The sequence below is a fragment of the Heterocephalus glaber genome, unplaced genomic scaffold (assembly GCF_053883595.1).
Source record: "Heterocephalus glaber isolate CG9 unplaced genomic scaffold, H.glaber_assembly_v1.0 deba00000470, whole genome shotgun sequence".
Taxonomy (NCBI): domain Eukaryota; kingdom Metazoa; phylum Chordata; class Mammalia; order Rodentia; family Bathyergidae; genus Heterocephalus; species Heterocephalus glaber.
The window spans coordinates 6,549,297-6,557,523 of NW_028258145.1; the positions used below are offsets into that span (position 1 = coordinate 6,549,297).

An 8,227-nucleotide genomic window follows, 5' to 3' on the forward strand; every position below is an offset into this window, starting at 1 on the left:
TCTTTAGAAAATACAGCATTCAACCATCTTGTCCTGCAGTGACCCCTGCCCCAGCTCAGTTCACCCCTCCCACTGTCACAGAGGCTTCTGGGCCCTGCTGGGACCCCAGTCTCAGGTCCTGTGAAGGCCAGGTTTATGCCAAGCTCCTAATCCAGGCCCCCTGACTCAACCAGGGAGGGCTCTGGGTACTTTGGGCATACATATGAGAAGCAGGGACAGCCACAGGGAAGGGTCACAAAATGCTGGCCAGTGGCCCTTGGAAGCTGCAAGTGTTTGGCCACTAGCTCTCCTGCCCTGCAGTCAGCACCTCCCTGGAGCCAAGGCTGGGAAGGAGGGAGGTACAGGGAGCTGAGGCAGGCAACCCCACAGTCCACACGCCAGCCTGGCTCCATCTGGCTGCCTAGCTGTCATCTCCATTCTCACCAGGGCCCTGGATGAGGTGCTTGTGGCCTCGCTTCCCCCTAGAGCCCTTGGGCTTGGCAAAGGCCTGGTTGAAGGCATGTTGCTTGGGGTGGATCTCATTGTAGAGGAACTCAGCTGTCATTTCTGCCCCATTGTCAATCTCAATCTTCTTGGAGATCTCCAGCTTGAAGTCCTGCTCTACGGAATTGAAGAGGTGCCTCTTGTAGCTGGAGTAGAGCATTCGCTCCTTGATGCTGCACTTGTAGCCCGGCATGGAGTAGATGAACATCACAGACTCAAGGGGGTCACCCTCATAGGTGTGCCTGTAGAGGAAGAAGTGGTAGCGGGCAGCATCTTGGGGTACCTGGGAGGGCAGCTGGACAACATCTGTATGCTCTGTATGCACCAGCTTGATGGTCTCCCGCTCCAGGTCCAGCTTTAGCTGGATGTAGTTGATGGTTTTCTGCTTCAGCTGCTGAAGTGCCCACTGGGCCTCAAGCTGAAGGGGGAAGGTGAGGCCCTGCAGCATCTAGTGCTTGCTTTCCACGCTGATCTTCGTCTTCACCTCATTGACACAGATCTGCTGGAGCTCTCTCTCGGCTGAAGTCAGAGGGGCAGGGGCAACACAGGATGACAGGTGCTTCTGGTACCCAGAAAAGAAGAGGTCATCCTTCACCATGCCAAAGAGCTCATCCTTGATGTGGCTGCCCCCAAACTCCTTCACTGTGGCCCGTGTGGCGACATAGAGCATCTTCAGCCAGGCGGGGGAATTATCAGGTGACCAGGCGACGAAGAGCCACTTGAAGCCCTGAGCGGTCTGTGAGTCCAGGCAGAAGAGCATGTAGTAGGGCTGTTGGGCATCCAGCAGTGGCAGCACAGCCCTGTCATAGTCTTGGTCCTCGTGGCCCATGGGCTCCTACAAGGCACCCAGCACAAGCTGCTCATCCTTGATGATGACTTTGATGAGCCGGACAGAGCCAGCCTGTGCCTTGGCCAAGAATTCCTTCAGCTCCTGTGTGGCATGGATGCCTGTCTGGTGCACCATGGCTTGGCATCCCACTCGCCCACACCGTCAGAGCTGCTGCTTGGCCCTGGCAGGGTTACATTTTGGGGACCCAAAGGAGGATGATGTTGCATTCCTTTTCAAAACAGTTTTAATGAGGTGTAATTTAATAGACTTCAGTGGAATTATTATCTGAAAGGTCCGTTTGGATGAGTTGTTGTGCACTTACACAGTCATGCAGCCTCATCACAATCTAGTTTAAGGACACTTTCAACACCCTAGAAAGTCCCTTCCTGAGTTGATTATGAAAGTTGACAGTAGACATGTGTTTACATTATGCTAACTCCAGACACCTATCATTCTCTGCCTGTCTGCATCAGGTATCATGACCTCTGTACCACCCAAAAGGAGGTTCATCTGCTGTGTGGATCAAATGGGTCACCTCTTCATATGCTCTGTTAATTCCTCAAACCATGGTTTATATTTTAACCATGGTTTTCCTAAGCAGCATATTTTGCCTTTTAAAAAAGAAGTCTTTATATTGTCTTCTATCTTAGCCAGGCTTTCTGTGGTCACCTGCAGGCTGCACTCTGCTTTTGGTAGCAGCACTCCTTGTAGACTCCTGTAGCACCTGCTCTCTAGGACTGCTGGCTGGATCCCCTGGGACTTCCATTCTGGGATCGCTGCTCCTTCCCCTAATTGGTTAGATTTCAGATGCTTTCTGGATTTCACTTCCTTCTCTCTTTTGTTTTCCTTCCTTATTTTCTTGAAGCACATCCTTGAGTAACTTCCTCAGAAAGAGTATGTTGGAGGAAACCTTTAGATCCTATATTTCTGAAAATATTTGTTCCATCTGTCATAATTGGTTGGCAGTTTTCCTGGGAATAAGATTCTATATTAAAATACTGATGTGGGAACTTGAGTCAGTCATGATTCTTTTTCCTTATTACTTAAAAGTTTTCCCCCTCTAGAAGCATCTAGGATGATTCCTTTATCTTTGGTGTTCTGAATACTTTCCTTTTATTTTATTTTGGGAGCATACTGGATTTAAAAAATTATCCTAGTTGATATTAGTAGTCCCTTTCAATATGCACTCTGTTCATCTTTTCTTTTGTTCTCTACTTTGACAAACTTGTATTAGCTAGATGTTCTACTTGATGAGTTGACTCTGTCTCACTTGTTCTATTTTTTTGATGAAAGTTTTGACATTGTCTTCTTGTTTACTAAAAAATCTTGACTTTTAGCCTGTCTGCTGATTTTTTTCTTTGCATTTTGGCAATCATTATATATATTAAAGCTCAGAGTAGCATCAGGTAGACCACCAAGAACAATCAAAAGTGCTTTTAAAAACATAAATCTATTTAACAGCATTGGAAAGCAGTTAATGAAGACAAGACTTATGGGAACATGAAACTAGACAGAAGGAAGGGTATACAGGTGAGCCCAGATTGTTAGTGTTTCTACCTTTGAGAAGTCTGTCTTGGTCTCTTTTTTGTTTCTGAAACAAAATACCTGACACCCACAGTTTGAAGGAGGAGGTTTATTTTGGCCCGAGTTTCAGTGAATAGTCAGCTGGCTCCAAGGCAGGATGCTGGAGGAGAGCTGCTCATGGCATGGCAGACAGGAAGCAGAGAGCCAAGGGAGATAAACACTTCTGGATCACACCCCACAGTAACTGCTGCCTCCAACCAGGCCTCAGCTCCTAACAACAAGTCAGCTCTAAGCCCTCATAATCTAGTCACCTTCCAAAAACCCCACATCTTTATGATCCAACACTTGTACTGATGGCCATTTGTTTCAGAAAAATAAAAACTTACTATATCCATAAACAAAACAAAGCAAAGTCCTGTGTACAATGTTGCTGGCATCTTTACTCATCATAGCCTAAACCAGGGAACAATCCCAGAGTCCCTCTGTGGTATGGTTGGACTGCAGCATACACTTACCATAAAATGCTGCTCGACAGTAAAAAGGGAGGCCCTCTGAGGCGGGTAATAGCTTTGTTTGACCCTTGAGGGTGTTAGACTGGGTGGGGAACAAGCCAATTTCCAATGATTGCAGACGGTAGACTCCCAGTTGTTCAACAATTTTGAAATGACAACATTGTAGAAATACAGGGAAGAGCAATGGCTGCCAATGCTGAGAGCTGTGGGGGTGTGACCAGAGAGGAGCACAAGGGACACATTTATGGTGGTGGCAGAGCCCTTGCTTTTTAGTGGTGATTGCATGAATCCCTGCAAGGGGTAAAATTCACAAAATGTCCACACACCAACATCCACCAAGAAGTGTGTGCAGAACTGTGAGATCTGAATGAATGCTACGGACTGTACCAATGCCAATCTCTGAATTTTGATATTGTATTAAAATTAAATAAGTTGCTCCCATGGGGAAAACTAACTTGAAGGTTAAGAGGACCTTTCCACTACTTTTTCAATTTTCTGTGAATCTATAAAATAAAAAAGCTGTTAAAAATCAATCGTATTTTTATTCAGCAGAAAAAATTCCAAACTAAAAAATTTAAATATACTGACCATACTAAGGCAACTGTCATGGAACACACATGTAATCACTGTTCTCTAGGAGGCTGAAGTTTGAGCCCAGCATGGACAATTTAGTGACTTAGTGAAACCCTGTCTCAAAAAATTTTTTTAAAAGGGCTAGAGATGTACTTAGTGCAAAGGCCCTGGATTAAACCATCATTACCCCCCCCCCCAATTTAAATACAGTATTTATAATAGCTTTAAAAGGAAATCAAAGTCTTAAGCATAAATGTAATGAAAAATGTGCCGGACCTCTACATAGAAAACTTAAAGAATTTAGAGAACTAAACAAATAAAGGGATAATTCTGTTCTTGATTGAAAGATTTTTAAAAAGTGTCAATTCACCCTAAACTAATCTATAGGATTTAATGTAATCCCAATTAAAATCTCAGCAGACTTTTATGGGGGCATCAGTGACAATTTGACTCTAAAGTATACATTGAATTGCAAATCAGAGGAATTCTCATGATGATGATAAGGAGGAAAGTTGGAATATTTTTACTTCAGATATCAAGATTTATTACAAAGTGACAGTGTAGTAGTGGTGGAAGAATAGGCAATTAGACTGAAGAAGTAAAATAAAATTCAGAAATAAACACACACATACGGACACTTACAGGGAAAGGTTCTTTCAGTAAGTGGAACTGGGAACACTTACAGCCACACATGAAAATATAAATACACACTCCTGCTTCACATGGTACACAAAATCAGTGTTCTACTTGTAAAAGGTTTTAAAAAATCTAAAATATAATTTAAAATAATGTCTTTTAGGTTTGGGACAAGTAAAGATTTCTTCAACAAAAACATTATGTAACTGTTTTACTGAGATCGTTTATGGGTTTTTATTTCTTTTTCATAGCACTGTCTTCTTGTTCTATGGATGTATCTTCTCCATGGTACTATCAATTACAATCTTATGTCTCTTGATTTTCCAGGTTTGCTTTTTATTTTCCTTTTTCATACTCCTGGAGTCCATATGTATCTGACGATTGTAGGTTTGGTTCTCCCAGGACTAGATTGCTTCGAGGTGGCCGATGTATGTCTCCTCTGGTCTCGGATAAGCAGGTTTGAGTGTCCATTAGGTCTGAATGGGAAAGCTGGTGGGAGCTGTAGGGACATAGTGAGATGGTAGCTCTTTGGCTGGGAAAATCCCAAATTTCAGGATTCTTAATGCAGCGTCGAAAGCTGCATTCCCTGGAGGATGGCTCTCTCGTTTCTTTGTCCAGTGGCAAACACTTGACTGCCAGTCCCTGGGAACCCCCTGCCCCCCGAGCACCTCCAGGGAGACTTCCTTCTGGGCCCCATGTGGCCCTTTCTTGCATGCAGCCTTGTCCCTGGCTCCCTCCACTTGGTGTCCTTCAGGGACACACTCTCACCCTTTCTTCTTATCTCAGAAGCATGTTAATGGCCAGGGATTTAGCTCAGTGGTTCCGGTGCCTGCCTTGCAAGAGCAAGGTCCTGAATTCAATCCACGGTACCAAAAAAAAAAAAAAAGAAGCATGTTAACATCTTCCGCCCACTGACCGCCACTCCCTGGATTTTTTTTTTTTTTTTTGGTACCAAGGATCGAACTTGGGTCCTTGTGCTTGAGCATCAGACTCCCTGGATTCTTAATGGCAGTAAGTGGAAAATTCAGGTGTTTTCAGTCTGCCTGCTTGACACAAAGCCCTCTAACTCATCCTTCTTTTATATAACAGTTGAAACTAGCACTTGCCAAAATCACAGTATCTGTCACTTAGTCTGTTTTCTGTTGCTATAACAGGATATCTGAGTCTGGATAGTTTATAAAGAAAAGAAGTGGCTTAGGGTCATGAAGGACATGAGCATGGAGCACCATCTGCTCAGCTTTCTGAGGGCCTCGTGGCTGGAAAGCAGAAAGCAAACAGGCACATATGGATGAGAAGGAAACTAGCTTTTTAGCAACTGCTCTGATGGAAATTATATTAAAACCCTCATGAAGGGGAGTCCCCGTGTTCTAATTGCCTCCTTTTCTTTTTGAGACAGGGTCTCACTATGTAGTTCAGGCTAGCCTTGAACTCAATGTGTATGTGGGCCAGGCGGGCCTTGATCCTCCTGCCTCAGCCTCCCCAGAGCTGGGATTGTAGGGATGCACCACCACACCCAGCTCCTAATTCCCTCCTAAAGGCTCTGCCACCTCCCAACATTGCTAAGCAAGGAATTCACCCTTAACATGGGTTTTGGTGGGGACCGACTATAGCAGTGTCCTATCAGCCTCCATATGGAACATACCATTTGAAATGGTGTTACCTAGAAATGTGAGGGGATTGCAAAAAGTTTGATGATGAGATCTAAGGAGAATAAAATTTCTCATGTCCTTGATGAAGAAAACCAGGCCAGGCCCTTGGAGAAAGTTTTGGTGATAGTATGCGTTTCAGTACTTCAGCTCAGGCACCCTGGGGACCCGAACCTCTGGGGGTGAAATCATAACAACTGATGACTTCTCTCAGTGGTCAAGTGAACCCCACACTTCCTCCAAAAAAACTCAGGTTGCCCCTTGGTGCAGAAGACCGGTGAGGCTTCAGAACTCTCACAGAAGACAATTTGTCCTTGTGGCCAGCTGTGTGCCCCTGACCTGAGGAACCCTGGCACAGGAAGCACAGTGCAAAGGAATCACATTTAGAATAATATCCAACACCATTCCACAGAGCCTCCCTAGTCTACCACATGTTCACACTCTTCACTGGCAGGCAATATCCTGTGACTGTTCAAAGCACCTTTGCATTTTCAGGTCTCAGGCAAGACCTGTTTGACCTGCATGAAACCAGCCTTGCCCACAGGCTGGATTCCGGGGCCTGCACTGAGGGGATTTACCAGAAGCACAGGATGACACACACTTCTCCATCTGTGATGCAACGCTGTTTGAAAACCGTTCTCTTAGATCCTCCCCGTCCAAACCTCTGTATAACAAATGTCTCAGAATTCGTGCTAAGGTGCGGGTGGGACAGGGGACTTTTCCCTTTCTGCCAGAAGAGTCATGTAGCAAAGGAGTTGTTCCCCTTTCTGCTCAAGGAAACAATGAGTCACCCGTGATGGTCTCGGCAAAGTTATCAATCCCTATGATTAGCATACTGACGTCCTTCCTCTTTCCACATGCTTACTAGTTTGATTTTATTTGATGCTCAGTTACTGCACCCTTTGCTAAGCCATTTGAAAAACATGTTGGAGCAGTCATAGTCTGAGTGTGTTTCAGTGTTGCTAAGGAAACATGGTCCAATGATGGTCCACTGTCACACCTTGTGACAAGTTCCACAGATTTGGAACTATTTTTACACAAACATCCAGTTTATATAGCATGACTAATGGTCACAGTGTCCCAGACTCCTACAGAGGGTGGTCAGAGATGGGCACAAGGCTAACGCTGGCCAACCAGACTTGTGGGTAAGGTTGTTAAGGGTCTCTTAGAAAAGTGACCTTGCTTTTAGAAGTGAGACAGTGCTGTCTTTGTGTCAGGTTGAGAGGCCCAGACTTGCTTCTGCCATCGTGGAACGCCAGCACATAGAGTAGAGCTGCAAGAGAATTGCTAGAAATGATCCAGGCACGTGAGCTAATATGTGGACTTTGTGCTTGCTGTGGTTTCAATGTGTCCCCTGAGGGCTCAAGTATGGAAGCTTGGTCTTCAGTGTGGCACTGTAGAGATGGTTGGATCTTTGGAAGGTGGGAAGGGGTTAATGTAGCTCTTATGGGAGGCTGGTCAGTTTCCTTAAGAGAAGGTTGTTATAAAAAGAGCAAGAATGGTCCTTCCCAGTCTTTTGCTTCCTGTATTGCCATAAGATCTCTGCCACATGTGCTCCAGCCATTGTGATGCCATCTACCTTCAGACTCTCACCAGAGTCCAGCAGATGCCAGTGTCGTGTTCTTGAACCTTCAGGACGGTGTGCTAGATAAACATTTTCTTTACAAATTACCCAGCCTCAGGTGTTGTATTGCAGCAACAGAAAATGGACTAATACTATGTTTAAGCCAAATTGAGCTGTGATGCTATTTCTTTCATCCTAAAGCATCACCATAGATTCAGGCTCCTTCCAAAATCTTTGGTGCTACTGTCCATTAACAAAGTTTTCCTTCCATAATCCAATCTGTCCATACCAGCAAGTGACTGAAGTTCAGCTGATTTGAGGTCAGTAATCAAATGGTAGCTTCCTGGAAGCTTCCTACCTGGAGTGTAGGGGTCTCCATGTGTTTTGTTTCCTAGAGAGGAATGCTTATTTCTAATGCACTGAAGGGAGGAGTGAGGAGGCTCAACATCACCTTCCTCAG

General features: G+C 44.9%; 1 pseudogene; it reads right to left on the reverse strand.

The window, feature by feature from the left end:
• Window positions 1-297: 297 nt before the first annotated feature.
• On the reverse strand, window positions 298-1,447 carry LOC101710174 (twinfilin-2 pseudogene; annotated as a pseudogene).
• Window positions 1,448-8,227: the final 6,780 nt, after the last annotated feature.